This window comes from Stegodyphus dumicola, chromosome 3, assembly GCF_044657685.1.
Source record: "Stegodyphus dumicola isolate Sdum_Otavi_A_Nest chromosome 3, ASM4465768v1".
In the NCBI taxonomy this organism is placed as follows: Eukaryota; Metazoa; Arthropoda; class Arachnida; order Araneae; family Eresidae; genus Stegodyphus; species Stegodyphus dumicola.
In genome coordinates, this window is record NC_140770.1 from 72,677,518 (window position 1) to 72,694,796 (window position 17,279).

The 17,279-nt window shown below is 33.3% G+C and overlaps 1 protein-coding gene across 7 annotated transcripts in view; it reads left to right on the top strand.

Annotated features, from left to right (window-relative positions):
* Positions 1-17,279, top strand: part of LOC118180806 (latrophilin Cirl-like) — a 256,199-nt gene that overhangs the window by 75,641 nt on the left and 163,279 nt on the right. For 2 of the 7 annotated variants that reach the window (XM_085812995.1, XM_085812997.1), the window contains exon 3: positions 12,849-12,912. The exons of the other annotated variants lie outside the window; for them this stretch is intronic. The gene's annotated coding sequence lies outside the window, so the exon portion shown is untranslated. The remainder of the gene's footprint in view (positions 1-12,848; positions 12,913-17,279) is intronic. 7 annotated transcript variants of the gene reach the window in all.

A 17,279-nucleotide genomic window follows, 5' to 3' on the forward strand; every position in this document is an offset into this window, starting at 1 on the left:
AATATGTTATGACGTTCTGAGTTTTTTCAAGATGTAAGTAAATTTCTTTAATAGTAACTTTCAAGCATAAATATGTATACTCTATTCAATGCAATATATAAAAAGAATTATTATATGTACGCTTGCAGAATTATTAATGACATATCTTCATTACTTAACGTCGTTCCTCATACGCAAGAATAAAAAAATAAAAAAAATAAAAAATAAAAAAAAAATCTGTCCTGGAGTCAGGATGCCCGAAGAGCCACTCAACGGTTTGTAACATCAGTTCATTACATATGTGTTTGTATATCAATTTGTTATGCATGGGTACAAAGCGTTATGACCCAAAATCCATTTGTGATTTTTTTAAATTCAAATTTGTTTAAAACAGAGGTTCTACGCAAATGAATAAAAATTTTAATAAAACGTCAAGAACAAATGTTCATTTGAGTGTTACGTAGAGAATAAGAATTTTAGTAAACTTCGGAGAACAGAGAGAGGTATTCAGGTAAAACTTTTATGTAAGAATTATTCAGTTTGCGTGATTTATGGCTTATTTGCTACGAATAGTATGAAACTAAATCTGTATCAGTTCGAATGTTAACATTCTTGACAAAAACTGAACTGATTCAGTTTTGAAACAAACTGATTCTAAACTGATGCATGTTACTAACGACTGCTTTCCTAAATGGCCGCGATGTTTTAAACTATAAAAATGTTGTTCTGCACAACTATGGATTTAAAATTTGTTAATTTCAGTACAGCAGGGATCCCCAAGCCTGTACCTATGGACACCATTGCGCCTGCCATCGGTTTTACGTGTGCTTGCTGCTGTGCGACCACGATAAAAAAACAATTTTTGTTTCAAAAAAATTATAAAATTTTTTTATAGTTAGTAATTAGAGAAATATAGGCACATTTAAAAAATATTTATTTATAATTTTATGTTTATCCTTTTAAATGGATTTACCAAACGTCCCGGTGTGATTGAGATTGTCGCAATTTGAAGGTGGGGTTCCTCCCAGTCTGTCATTCTGACCCGGTTATTTGTTGAAAATTATGTCAAATATCATTGTTTTCAGCAATGGATATCACAAAATAAAAGTACAGATCTCGGAACATCTTGATGATTGCTTACGAATAGGAACATCATCATACTCACCTAAATATGAAGCATATGGCCTGTGTACAATGGCAAATACCACATTGAAGTAACGAACTAATTTTTATAAAGAATTTATATACCGACGGATTGTAAGTTAAAGAATTTATAAACTTTTGTCTATACTATTTAGTAATTATTTATTTTGCATAAGAATATAATCAATAATGTTTAAGTCTAAAAATTATATTTTGTGAATTTTTTTGTTTTGCATATTATGTATATTACTAACTATGTCAACCTATAAATTTGCATTGAAAGAATAAATGAACCCGCCACCTCACCGATATTCTAGAATGTGCTCTAATGTTAAAAAAAAAAAAAAAAAATGCGGATCCTAAAGTGCGGTATTAACTTACAATTGCCATTTTTTTCGATGTAGAATGAAAAGTTCTGTTGCATTAATGTATGATAGTTAACGCTTCTCAACTCAAATTTTCTTTAAAATTATTGTTTAACTTATCAGGTTAATTTACTTTTAAGGTAGAGAGAGTAATCTACATTTTCAGTCGAAGGTTATTTCAAATTTAAATTCCAAGTTCCTGAGTTGATGGCCCTTGGTATAAAAACGAGTAAGTTAAGCCTAAAGTAGAGAATTTTATCCATTAACGCGCTGTATGATTTTTATATCGTGTAACTTGCAAACTAATGAGTGTATTTTTAGTTTTAGAGGCATTCGTGCGTGCGTTTTTATTTCCTGTCTTAAAAGTCGTAAAAACTGATCCTCATGAGTTTGAAGGCTACATCTCCAAAAAGCCAGCCAGCTTGCCTCGTAAAGTTCATTACCTACCTAATGCTTTGCATCGAGAATATCACGTAGGAAACGGGTAAGAGTTATACTTGCTTTTGCCTCATCAAGTTTTCATGATCTTAAAAGTTATGGAAACATATTCTGGGAAGATGGAGCTCACACGAATACAAAACTTTTTGTTTTATATTAGCTTGGATATGGTTTATAATTACAGTAATTTCAATTCAGAGATGCGAATTAGTTTGAGGCTAATTTTTAAATGATAAAATTTGTTTATTGTATCTGTTTGATTTCGTGGAATGTAGGAAACATGGTAATTTTTTTAAATATTTCCTATATTTTATTCTTAAATCATATTTTAAGTTTCTTTTAATAACATTAGACATGTGCAAACCCCCCCCCCCCAATCAAAAAAAAAAAAAAAAAAGAGAGAGAGAGAGAGAGAGAAGAAGAAGAATTTATGTCGTAGTACAATACATAGGGCAATTTTTAAAATTATTTTTGTGATATTGCTGTTGAATTGAATTTTATGGTTTAAGTGCGAAGAACATGATATTTAATAAATAAAGGGAACACATAAAACGTTAAAAAAATTGCCCTTTTGGGCGCAATGTAAAATCAGAAAGTTTTCAGAATTTTGTTTTGTTGTTGTTGCTAATTTCTGTATTGGAACGCCATTTTTAGAATGGTTCTGACCCTGTCTTTGAAGAATGCATACGTTATCATTTAGGTTTCATTAAAATTATAAATGTATATTTGTTTTTTAATGTGCAACTATTGTTGTGAAATTGATAAATTTTAGTTAAACAAGACTTTTGTACTTAGTTAATGGCAACACTCGTTTCTCTAATTCTCAGATTAAAGCATCGTAAAATTGCCGCGATATATTATCCTCGAAAAGGAATTAAACAAAACTTTGCTGCACTGGAATAACAAATTAAGAACCAAGAAAAAAATTCGAATATAAAAAATTCTATCTTATCCAGTTTGTGATTTGTCTTCCGATCATTCTATAAAAAGTACAACTGCATTTAAATTACACGTAGGTAATTCTTTAAATTATATATTTAAGGTTAGAAAAATAGATTAAATTAGTTTTAAAAAGTCAGTTTTTAACACGAAACCAATGAAACTTTTTTTTTTTTTTTTAAATTGGCGGAATACTAAATCTTTATCGAAAATATCTCTCTCAAGTCAAATGCTTTGAGTAAAAAAGTAATTATTTGAATCTGTTATGCTAAAATACTACGATTTTATGCCCTTATATTTTACCAGAGTAATTAGAATTTTTTCGAAACTAGTCAGGATGTTAGTTCACTGAAATTTAAAGTCCCCTCCCCTTTTTCTTCTTTTCTTTTCTTTCTCCCTCTGTCATCTATACATGCATTTCATGGTCTAATTTTTCTCCAATAAAATCTGAGTTCGAAAAATGTTTCTTAATTTTTAGTTTGCCGTCTGAGAAGATAAATTTTAATATCTTAAAAAGCAATAATTAAAAAAAAAATATTTGTTTGTTCATTGTAAAAAAAAAAAAAAAACAGTTTAATACATTTTTACAGTGCCTGCTTGCTTTTAATTGAAAATTTGCTGAATTATACAATTTTTAAAAGGGTTCTGACTTTTAAATTACCTTGTATATTAGAAATGTTTTTCAGTTACTAAAATATTATAACAGAATGTGATTCTTCTCTCCCAGTTCATATGAGAAAGGAGGAAAAAGTGTACTGATTTTAAGTATGTAAAATCTAGTCACTTTTGCTTTAACCTGAATTATTGCCACGTGACGACGTGTTTCCAACTGCGAACTTGCCGAAAGGACTGATATCTGCTGATGATAACTTATTCGAACGAAATTGCATTCTGGTCTTCAAATCGTTTCACTTCGATAACGGCATTTCCATTAACAATTCTGTACCTGCTCGTGTTGGGAGGGAGAATGCTAACAAATACAGGAACACGCGAATCTATTGAACAGATCTCGTTCGTGCTGCTCTTGAGATCGTCTGCAGCTGCATCGTTGTGTCCTCTCTTCGCTTCGCTTCTCCGACCATTTCCAGCAACAGCGGAGACTGATTTTCCTCGCTTTGACAGTTCGACGGGCCAAGTATTATAAACTCTCTCCCTGAAGATTTTCAGATTTCACCTGTCTCCAGTCACGTGAATGACGGGGCGTGGCCATTCGCGTGAAAAGTATCAGACGATTTCGAGTGACAGTGGAGTGAATGATTCTGCGGGAATGATAGATTTCGGAATAATTTCGGGCGATTTTGATGTTTGAAAGTATATAACCTAATTTTTCCTTTTCCCCCCCTTTTCAAACGTACGATACTTTTGGTTGGGGGGTATGCATCTTGATACATTACGCTACCATTCAATTATTATTCACGCGGTCTAGCAAGTATTTCCATTTGCACAGGACAAGAAAATTTTAATATGTCTTTCACGTTACGTCGCACACATCCTGTTCTCAGAGTGATGCCGTTTCGCAAAGCAGAAGATATTTAATTAATTTTTCATCTTTAATGAAATTATTATTGGTTAACAAATTAATCAATTAAGAAGAAAATTCTGAAAGGTTTCAGATTTTAATGGTCACCCAAGGGTTTGTTAGAGTTTAACGCTGTCGCTGAGCTCGCAGTCTACCAGTGTGCTGTTGCACTCAGTCCTGCTAGCCCATTTCCTTTTCTCTTTTTACCTTTATTATTGAGCATCATTTTCTTCGAACTTACGCCATATACAATTCAACAGCAAAATTACAAAAATTTTATATTATAAGCTGTATAGCAGCATATGTTTAGAATTCCGGATGCTGTGTGAAGTGTTGGCATACGGTTTTCTACATCTTTTTTCCCAGCCTTTTCTCAGTTCATTATATCAATGTTCAGTTTTCTTAGCTTTTTTTTTTTTGTCTTTTCATCATTAACGTTTTATGCGTTAAATTTATTAATTAAATATATTCTTCGCACTTACGCCACATAAAATTAACTCAACCGCAAAATATTTAAAAACAACATGTCTTTAGAATTTCTGTCGCGTGGTGAAGATAAAAATGTTTTATTCCGTACCGTGTTGCCATTGCTTGCTTTGAGATCGTTAAGTTTGTTAATCAAAAATTCATTGAAGTTTTAGAAAATACGAAATACAGAATTCGACATTCAAAATTCTGGCTTCCAAGTCGCACATGTTCGGGCGAAGGACTACGTTACTCAAAATTTGATTATGCCTTTTTTCACAGTGCGAGAAACATACATACATGCAGATCCTTTATTATTTAATTTCATTAAAAATAATACAGGGTGATAATGTGTGGTGGCAACAGTTTGAAAAGTTATACGGTCGTTTATAGTTAACGACGCAAAATCCCGTTTCGAGACAAAAAGCCTTTTGGGTCTGAGGCTCTTTTGGGATAAAAATGTACTTCAGAATAAATTAAATTGTTAGTTTATTCTTTTCATAATACATCTAATTGGTTTAAATTAAAATACATTAATTATAATGTGTTTCGCATGACAGTTTTTATGATCATGCCATATCTGACAGAGAACTTTAAAATTCTTTCTTTTTTTTTAAATCGAATGGCGGGCACTAGCTTGTTTTCAGCATTGGCCACTCCTAAGGTCAGAAGTGGTGGCCATTTTATTGTGGACCCATCTAATAGAAGGCCAACGTTAACTCCTATGCGGGGACAAGCAATTTTACATCCATGCTTTCTCCGGGATTCGAACCCGGGTCACCGTCTGAGTGGCTTTTTTAATATCTAATTTATATGATTTATGATAGATATAAATGTGATCAACTAATAATTTTTATGAACATTTAAAACATTTTTATAATTAATAAAAACGTTTAATGCCATATATAACGTATCTGTTTGTAAAATCGTATGGTTTTCTGTGCATTTTGAGCAACTATAAACGAATTTTATTACGTGCCACGAGTTTTGATGCTTAAGTTAAATGTCGTTACGTTAAATATATATTATTATGTATATATATATCTGTGGAAGTTCTGCTGTGCATATATAATTATTCGTAACTCTCAACAAGAAATAACAAAGTAATATTCTTGCATATCATAATCATGGAGATTCAATCATTTTTACTACCATTATCTACTGGGCATGTTAACAGAAAATTCAGTTCTTTCTCACCTGTGGAAATTAATGGAATATACAAAAATGCAAAAGGAAATGATTACAGTCGTATTTAGGGTCTCTAAAATTAGTTAGTGCAAAATGCGAAATTGTATTTTAACTTAATTTAACTTGAAAAAATAATAGCATGTGACATTAATTGAAATCTAATAGATTTATAAAAAAATCAATACATAAAAAATCAATACATTTACTATAAATACATTTTAGTTTGCTAAAAGGCTTTCTAGTGATGCAATAAGCTTTGGTTAATTAGTTAAGTAATTAATCATAACAAAACTAATACTTGAAAACTCTCGTGAAGGCCTCCTTAGAGGAAGTGGATCGTACTTACCAGGTAATTGGAAGATTTCGAAGCTTCAAGTAGCTAAGCTGTTCGGTTGCCAGAAGTCAAACTCCAATCTTTTGTAATATATCGAGATTTCACCCCGTGAGCATCAATCATATTTTTTTTTTTTTGCGGGGGGGATGAGAAATGTAATTCGGAAAACTCCTAGTGCATACTAAAACGTTGACATTTAATGTTAGCGACGAGAGGTGAGTGATTTTTAATGTGTTGAATGTATGTTTAATGTATTTTATAATTAATTCTTTATATATTTTATATTTTCCGTAGTTAACTGGCCTTTCAACTTTAAGATTTCAATATCCTGTTTACTTAATAAAGCATTATCAAAGCAATATTAAATGAATTCAGCTAACATACTAATCCAGTTTCCAAATTTTCGTTTCAGATTCGAACGAGCTAAATCCAATTCTTATGCCTGTTTTAGAATTTCTAATGTTTGCATTTCTTAAAAAATTCCGTTTAAAAAAAAGGAATAATTTGCTTCAATATTTTTCTTAGGACGTTAAACAGAGAAACGCTATGCAGTACATGGGCTTATAACTACATAGTTTTAGAGAAAACTTAAATCATCCTTTATATTTAAATTTATGTTCCTTATTTACAAACTTTCTCAGTGTTTCCTAACTTTGTAGTTAACATATAAGAGCATTGTGTATGCCATCGTGTTTGAGAACTAAATCAATTAAATAATAAATCTGAATTGCTCCTTATTTTTTTCCTATATAACTACATGCTTTCAATTCGAAAATTCCGAATACAAGTATGCTGCCAGTAAAGTAGCAATCATATTAAAAAGAATGCATATCATTATCACTATTGTTATTATTATAGTATTATTATTTATCGACTTGCGTCACTGTCGCTTAGACTGCGGCGAAGAAGATACATGTAGGAAAAAAAAAAATGCCCATCTGTTCTATTAGTGACATCCTTCAAATGATAGATATTATTACCTTGAAGATTTTTTCTTTATTTTTTCTACAGAGGTTAAGGGAGCTAATAGTTCAATGTTTCTAAGCGATTTCCCCCACCCGACTAGAATTTTGGACCCTCACTTTTTTATCGTTCGACTTCGAGTTCTGTTCTTTGGAATAAAATTACAGAGGGCTGCCTAAAATGCATGAGATAGAACAGTTGGATTTTGTTTCGCCCTGTCAGAGGCGTACCTTTGGCATTTTTAACCGAGGTTGAAAGTTTCGTTCAGAAATGTAAATTGCAAGGTATCGTCTGTATATAAAATGTTGCCACACAAGAGTTTAATTTTTGATCTAATCTGATGGGAGGTTCGATATATTGATGTTTAGAACATTTGAATTATGTATTCTAGATAAGATTTTTATTTTTTATTATTGGATTGTTGTATCGAGTTCCACCTTTAATATGAAATAAACCAATGTCAATAATAACCTCGCGTTCATGAATATGTAAGTATTTTAGCTTGTATTGACAGAGTTTCTCACTTCAGCTTTAAGAACGGGTTTAACTTTTTTTTTTTTTCCCCTAGTATTTTCCCAAATGTTAAAGATCTGAATGATACCGTTTTATTTTCATTAATATTTGGAGTTTTCGAAATTGGATAAATGACAGGTATTAAACTCTTTGACTCAAGATTCTAAAATGTGTTTATTTTATCGGTAATTCAGAAATCCAGTATTGTCAGTAGCTGTCGAAGGGAAGGCATACCTTCGTAGAGGACTTTCTAAAGACAACTGGCTCGTATACATGTTACACATGGGGAAAACCATGAAAACGCCCATGCAGCCAAGCCCGCTTCTAACCTCAGACCGAACTACCAGCGTTCAGCGACTTTACGGCTCGGCCGCTGGTGGGCTTTCCTGTTTGATAACAAAGTACATGTGCATTAGCCGCGACCATCTAAAGAAGATAAATATATAAATAAAAATAAGTAAAATCACTATTTGTCTATAAAATCCTTTGGAAGTTGGAATGCATAAAAGAGAAGAACGCATATGAAACTGGCGAGGTTGCTAATTAAAACTGAAAAAATACACTCATGGTCGCCAGAGTTTGGCGGATTTCTGAAAGTTTGGCGATTTTTACTAAAGTGGTTGGCTAATACGTAAGTACAATAATAACTGTGTCATGTATAAAATGTTAAGGTAGCCATAACATGCAGTAAATGCATTATGGCGATGGTTTTTTATCGGTATAAACTCTGATGTTCTTTATCAGAAGCAAGTATTTAAAAAATAATATTTTATTTACGATTTTTAAAAAAAGTATTTAAAATGGGATGTATTTAAAAAAAGGAACTTAAATTTTAGAACTGAATTGTTAATAAAATTATTGATAAACTTGAACCCATTAACTATAATTAGTAATTAAACTGAAGTGCGAGTATTTAATGACTACTTATTAGTTATAATGTATAACGTTTGAGAACTACAGATTTAAGTATCTGTAAAAATATTAACATCTTCAACAGTATAAGTGGTAATAAAGTAATCATTATCGACAGTCAGAAATCTGGTTTATCGATCACAAGGGTAACCGATTATAAAAAATTAAATTGCGGTAATTTGTAATAAACCTTTCCTGCTCATAGTTTAACTCTCATTTAATTCCCGTGTTAAAACTTTGCAGCTGTTGCTTGTGAACATAAAATTCATTCGATAAGAAATTAATTTTGGCGTCATTGTCAGATGTGAAGTGCGATGTATGGAACGAAATTACGACCAGTTTCTGCTCGAAAGCCTACGTCACAACTAAATGGAAGAATGAAACTTTTAAAACTCAAAAGTCAATAAATAAATTGTAATCCGTGAGCATTTACCCATATTCAGTCAGAGCTGAAGACATACGCCATCTTTCTTGACACTGAATGAACCATTTTCGAGTTCATTTCCATTCGCTTGTTATGAATTCGTAAATTCAAGTACATAACGTGGGCGGAATTTTGCGTTTTAATCCGTCCCGATAAATGCGATGCCCCGCCATCAATTTACAGTGCCTGTGAAATATCTATGATGTCCAAATCGGTTTGGACTTATTATAATTGCTTCACCTGTCGGGACACAGAGATTGGGGAATCACAGTTTAAGCGTTTGATATTCGCTGTTGCCATTCAGAAATGAATAAAAGATTACATTGCGGATTTCGACCGCTTTGGCGCAGTCCCGTATTACCTTTGGCGAATTGCTAATTATCTCTAATATAAGAAAGAACATTTTAAATCCAAAAGCATTTATGTCAATAATGTTTGCGTTACATTGCTAAACATATTACTGTGAACATGCAGGCATTCGATGCATATATGAAAGGATTAAATTTGGGAATTCAGTCTGGTTCATATTCTTGATTATTCCGCCTATCGTTATATATGGCTGAATTTCGGTTTATGAATTTTGTACCGTTAGAGAAAAGTAAAGTACGTTTATAAAAGAAGTTTATAAATTTGTGCTTTAGATTCTCATAACGTAGTATTACAAGATTAGGTTTCCTCTATCTAGTCCACTATATCCCTGCAGCGTTAGTGTGTAATGTTCAGTAAATAGTATAAATATATGGGCAGGTTTAAATACTACCTGATATTTAAATATAGTGTACAGAATTTCATTTTACCTTATTTGTTTTAATGTGCATACAGTTCATTTGGCTTCCGAAATTAAATTTTGAAGTATTTTTCTTTTTATTTCTAACAACAATTCTGAGTTTCTCTAAACTGAAAATTATTTTAATCCGGTTAATGTTGAGGCAAGTGTTTCTCATATGCAAATACGCATATGAATCCTTAACTTACCCCTCACACTGAACACAAACCAAGAGGCAATAATATTGTAATTTCCATCCGTATGTTGAAGTTGAAGCTGGATGGTATATTCGCCATCAAGAAATTCACAATTAAGTAAATGGTTAAGTGAAAACTTTTTCAAGAGGTAGGCTGCTTCAAAGTTCTGTAGTGGCGTGAATGAAAACCAACCCTGCAACAGTAACAATAAATTAACCACTCTTTATGATATGTGTTTCAAATTATTTGTATTAAAAAAATAATACGTTTATCCACTAAGTTATGCCAGGTATATGAAAGAAATTTGTGTAGTTTGGTTGACGAAAATTAGCATTGCGGAATATCTCCCTGTAGATTTTGTCGGAGTTCTAGTTAAACTTTAATTACCAATTCCATTGGATTGCATTCCTTTCGAATAAATTATAGCGTTGCAAACTGCAACGCATGCGCTCCAGACTTCGGGTGAATTAAACATTGCTTTCCATCCCGTAATTAACATTCTATCATTCTACTACATGCAGAATTCGCTTAGATAGTTAGCCGAAGTGCTAATACTCGCATTTACTGCTAGTGGTCTTGCATTTAATGTCCCCTAATGACGATATGATTTCACTCGGCGACTGTTTTAATTCGTAAGAGAAGCCTAACGCGGCTTAATGTCTTCTTCAGACGTTGTTCTACAGGTCGCCATTTTGCAAAGTGCATTAACTATTCGCAAGAGGGCGCTTCAAATTCAATTCAGAATATGCTTTCGCTTTCAGAAGCAAGTTTTGAAGAATGGAATCGAAGACAAAGAGATTGAAGGGGATGGGTGGCTAGGGAGTGGCTTGTTCCTGGCCGTAATGTTAGAGTCGTAGCTGGTTGCCGTTATGCGAAAAGTAACCAGAGCGAAAATTATCTTTCTAAAGATTAGTTTCCTGCAGTGTTCTTTGCCATTTCGATAATAATTCATTCGCCTTTGGTGTTTTAAGAGAGTTGAGGTCACATGTTTGGAAAAGGAAGAAAGAAAGTCCTCGTTATGTCAGCAAATCAAGATTGTGATTAAAATGGGATCATGCAGATTCCTCCCTCCCCTCTCGTCCCTATAACTGTGTAATACCGTATCGAGAATCATTCATGATTTTCTGTAAGGAAAATCTTTTTTATTTTTATAAACCTTCAGAAGTCGTGATTTGAACTAGGAAGATATTTCCTTTCTGGGTTTCATTGCTTCTTTTGCACGACTTGGGTGGCCGTTCGCTTGTACTTTTTTATTTTCAAGTGCACCATGTTCGCCGCGTAATTTGTGGTGACTTCCGTCTTTTTTATAACTTTATTCTGCCTGCTTTTTAAGTTATGTGTTCATGTTCTTTCATCGTGTTCTGTTTAATCGTGCGTGCCTTTGTATGGAGACGCAATTAAAACAATAAGTTTTTCACGGATAGTCTTGACAAGCTGTGCAGTGAAACAGCCTAATCTATCTTGCATTGCCGTAGATTGCTGGAAAATATTTGACGTTAGACTTTTATTGACATTTAAGCTTGTGAATTTCATTCCAAAAATCGTATGAAGGCTCATTCATTTAAATAGCAAAATCTTGAAATCATTCTTTATAGCTGACATCTTTGAAGGTTATATAAATTTGGCAGCGTCTAAAATACTAATATATGCTGGAATGTTGCTTTTGAAAGGTATACTTAAATCGATTGGTTGTTCCTGAAATATTCAAGAGTAACACGTGAATTATGATAGATGACAGAAGGAAGAAAAACTGGCAATTTACGAATTCTGTTCATTGCGGAATTCTTCATTTACAAAAGATTTTATATTTGACGAACTCGTCTGGAACGCTGAATGTGTTCGAAAATTCGCAAATAGGAATGGCATGAGAAAAATATTAACCTTTTTAGTATCAAAAATACTAGTACTTAATGCGGAGGTTCGTAAAACGAGAAATTGTAGTCATCTTATTTTACTTCTGAAGAAATTCGAGAACTTTTGTTTATTATTAATTTTAAGAGTATTTATTTGAGCACTTTTACAAAGCGTGTGGGAGAGCGTTCACTGGCCTAATTAACTCGTGTGATTCCTTACGCACGGAAATACGCTGACTTACAGTCGCTTCTTGATAGTTAAGACTACCATGAAAGGGGAATTTGTGCCAAGTCGACCAACTGGCGACTGGATGATCTAGGCGCATTAAGTTCTCAGATTTTACTCCTTACGGGAACTTCAGGACAGGTCATTTTTCCATAGGAAGCTTTCCACGAAGGCACACTTCCCAAGGCATGTAACCCTGGAAGGGTTTTTTTTTTTTTTTCATACCACACAACTTAATCTGACCGAAAGAGTTATTTATTGTTCTGAAAGAAGACTGAGGTCCAGCTTGGAAGGTTTAAAAATGTGGTACGGAGTCGAGATTTTGTTGGTATACATCTAACCTCTCGAGTAGACTTTTAGATCGATTGATTTTAAGTGTCATCTTATCGCAAGGCATTACGATCGAAAACATCCTTATGTGAGACTTGAATCCCGGCTGATTGGTGTGTTGCACCTGTCAGCGTTTACAATGATATTTCATAGTTACATTTATGACGTATAACTAATTTTTTTAATGATTTTCGAATTTCTTAATTTTATTTGATAATTGTTTGAATTTGCATGTTTATTACAAAATTGTTACAAAGTTACCTTTAAATAAAACTTTTTTCTTTTCTTTTATAGGTAAGAACATTGATGTTTTCTGACTATTGAAACAAACAGTATTTATGTCGTGGCGATTTATTTTGTGAGTATCATATAATTATTTTGTTTATAATATGAGCACAACTGTGATGACACGAAATAATTTCACCAAAAATAATTTTATTTATGTATGTGTTTATCTAACGACAATTTTCTTGTTGCGGACGTGTGTTTGACGTGAGCTGATAGTGGATGCCAGTTGTTGCTCTTGATGTCAGAGACTGCAGCAGTTTCACTTCAATTTGAATGCTATCTTTCCTTTGACCTTTAAAGATGCATGTTCAAGCATTCATACCTCAGCCCCCAAGATGCATGTTTAATTCATTTAAGTAAGTAGTAATCAAGAAACATACCCTCACCTTCACCCATCCAAACAAAAAAATTCCTATTTTCAAATCTAGCGCTTCAGCAGACTCTGGTTAAATATGATTTTTTTGCTAAATAAAAGTTTATGGTTTATTTTGGCTAGCTCGGTATTTTTATGTTAATTCTTTCTTGTTTTTTTTTTTTTTTTTTACTTACTTACTTCTGTCAACCGTTACCAGAATGCAAACTGAGCTTAATAGCGAACGAATTTGCAGTTAAAGAAAAAGAGAGAAAGCTGTAGCAACTTACCAGAAAGTTGATTTGATAGCATATTCTGTTGGTAACTTCTGTTTTTAATACTTGCCCACATTCTCTTAGATTAGGTTTGCGAGTCGGTGATTGGTTACGTAATAACCTCAGTAGTTTACATTCTTTTAAATCCACTGTATATTTAAGCCTTCTTTTAGATCTGCTATTTATATTTTTAAGTTTTCACATAATGGTTGGTCATCTCACAGCCTCAACAGTTCGCTTCTCATACGCATGAAGCGGAACGAACGCGTGATATAATTTCAACTGAAGCACCATTCTGACCATTGACCATTCCGAAATGTCCCCCACCTTTGTTGGTCCTGTCATCAACATAATCATGTCCTCCTGCAGCCTGGACCCCGAGCTGCTGTCAACGGCAGCAGCCATCGAGTGAGACATGATCCCTTTCTGCATAAACGGGTCCAATTAACCGCCTCGCTTAAACACTGATGAAACACGAGCGGCCGTTTTATGCGCTCGTTTCGTTCATTATGCAAGGCAGGCGCTAACTACCCCAGCGTCCCTCCATCTAATGATATTCGAAGGATTTTTCGCCACGTAAAAGCCGCCGATACTGCGATCTCTGTAGAAGGGTGAAAAATCTTTACTATGGTTCTCGAGACTTAAGTGGGCGATCATCCTCATCCCCCGCGGGCTTTGTTCTCTGATCCCATTATTGGTTTTTCGACGCCATCGCAATAACTATTCAAGGTAAAAATTAGAGGCATATGCTGGACTAACTAGTAAGAGGTGATTAAAACAGTTTGTTGTTGTTGCCGTTAGCATAAAAAAAACTTTTGGGTTTTTGCATTAAAAATATAACGCGCTTTTGTGTTTGTTTTTAACAAAAGGTATTGGTGTACTGGTATCAAGAATGTGTTTTTTTTTTTTTTTTTTTTTTTTTTTTTTTTTTTTTTTTAAATAGCAAGAGAGAAAAAAGGATTTGGCTTTACAAATTGTCCATTATTTCTATATACTACATATTTGGATTTTCGTTTTGCTTTTTTGTTTTCATACTTTTCATAACCTTAAACTGAGTCATAATTAATTCTAGGTATAACAGATACACACCAGTTTAAAATTAGGAAAAATGTGGTAGTCTTTTAATACGAAGGTGCTCGGGACATTTGAGAAAGAATTTAATTCCGCCTTTTCAGTCATATAGCGCCATTTGTTGAGCAAATTAAATCCAAGAAGAGAAATTTAAAATTCGGTGTACTTTATCATCCCATAAATTTGTCTCCACCCTCTATCTTCCGCTGTTATTAGGTTTAGGTCATGCTGTATGTTCATTATATTTAAAGCATTTTTATATGGAAGGCATTTTCGTACTTTATAACTTCTAATAGAGAGATCACGCCAAATTATTCTTCGAAATGCCATTAGCATCTTTATTTGAAAGCAATACGAAGCTGTGGATGTGTTAGCCCAGTTTTCTTTATTAAATTAAACGAGTTGTAATTGAATTTATTGCAGATACCTTGGTAATATCACAAACGCTTTTTACACGGTAACAGTGAGCGAGTAAGTTTACGGAACATGAGTGATTTGTCCCGAGTTTGTTTTTGTTTCATTGCATCCGAGCGAACTTGCTGCACATGTCTTTGGAGGACATTCCCAATATATAATATAAACACGAACCAGTTTCCCTTAGGAAATCTGCCACGAAGGCATTCTTTTCCTGACATCAAAAGAAAGCCTTTGTATATATGCATATTTGTGAAACTAGTTATTTCCTGCACAAATTAAATTATAAATTCTTATTTAGACAATAGTTCACCATGCCAGTGTGTTTGTTTGTGAAACGGCGTGTTTTTCTGTGTTTGGTTAACTACTTAGTCTATAGTTTTAAGTGTATTCGTATGTAAATTAAATTTTAGTTAGAAAGACCACACTAGAAAAACAAAGCGTACGAAAGTTTTGTTCCGTATGTGAATTGGATTGTTAAAGAAAACAACTTGATCTTGAAAATGCATTCTGCGAATGTCAGTTTCCCTGAGAAAATCTTTCGCGAAGGCACTTGACCCTTTAGATTTATAATCCTCATATATTGTCTCATAATCGACTAAACAAATAAATAAGGATGCACTTTAAATTTCACAGCAGAACAAAATTTTGCTTACGAAAATTTTTTCCAATAAATGAACATAACGGTTTCACATTGTGAACGGAAATACTCCAGTCTGCCAATGACGAACATAAAATCTCCTTCTGTATATTTTATTGCATCAGAACTCCGAATACATCAGTTTACACCCCACATTGTTTCCTCCCACTGACTTCTTTTTCCGAAGCAAAATATCCGAAACGTACTGGAATGTATAAAGAATTATATTCGTCCAGACAACTGTAATAAAAAGCATATTTCTCATCCTGTCCTTTTAATACCTGGGGATGCTGACTCCTCTCTTAGAATTTAGCGTTTTTTATTACCTACCAAAATTAAAGAATAACAAAGAACCTCGGAACGAAGCGATCATAAACAAGGGGGGAAGAACGTGATAAACTCTTAAGAGTTTGTCCTTGAGGTAGGCAGGACTTTCACTTTGTGCTCTCAGCTCTTATTTCTTTTTCTTTTCTATTCTTTTCTGGAGTTCCACCTTCTTACTGTGGCTGGACATGAGTTATGACATCGTTAAAGCGCAAGAAGAGCAAGTATGGTGGAAAATGGTTCTCTCTTTTCGGGTTTTTAGGGGACCGTTTATGGATTTATTTTGCCCTTTTTGTTCGTTAATTTTTCTTCCACGCTCTTCTCATTAACGCCTGAGGAGAGATCATCTCCCCGCTCGTGATTCTGAGTTCCCCCCCCCATCCGTGTTAGGTCTGGAATCCTTGTGAAACGTTGATGATCATTTGTGTCCGAATGCTCGTTTGCTGTAATTGGTTTGTTGATTAATTTTTCTATCTTAACATAGGATTATTAATGAATGAGGTGCAGGGTTTGTAGATAGGTACATGAATTGAAGTAGTTGAATATTTTAAAACATCGATTGTTTAATGTAGTAACAATTAAGATTCACAAAAAAAAAAAAAAAAAAAAAAAAAAGATCTTTTCAAATTGTTTGGTAGCAGCAGTGGTATTAAAACAGTGCTTAGCAAGTTTAAATTAATAGTGATGTTAGCTCTTTATAGGAATACTCTTTTTGTGCGTTTTTCCTTTTTACTCATACCTATTCCAGCAAATATCTCACGAATTTCCATTTTAAAATCACTTTCGTAATAACTAGAAACTTGAAAGAATATTCAAAGATACCTGGGGAAAGATATCCTCAAAGTTTTGATTAATTCTAAAAGTACTAAATGTCAAATAAATTTTACGTCAGGATATAGTTCTATTAAGTACTGAAGCCAAAGGAATTATTCTGCTGTCAAGTACCACATTGTAATTCATATGTACTACAACAGGTTTTAGAAATGTCTTCATCGACCCAAAGACATGTTTAAGTTGCAGAAGACCTTCTGCAAGGTGACTGAAGGGAATCTGTTGAGTGTTGAATTTGAACAAAAATTTTGGAGGCCTTTTTGTATATTGGCAAAGGAGTGTCCGTTAATTTAGAAGGGAGATTTCGATAAGTTCCCTACTGAGATCTCCCTTATAACTTTTTGGCGTTGTCTTTTACTTACGTGGAACCGATTATGTTCAGTTACATTCCTTATAATTTTCGTTAAAAATATCCAATATGAAGCCATTTACCTAAAACTGGGTGTAATTTTGCTTTAGTTCTGTTAAATTTTGTCCCAGAAGTTATTGTATAGCAAATTAACACGTGTCGTAATCTCACTCTTTCTATA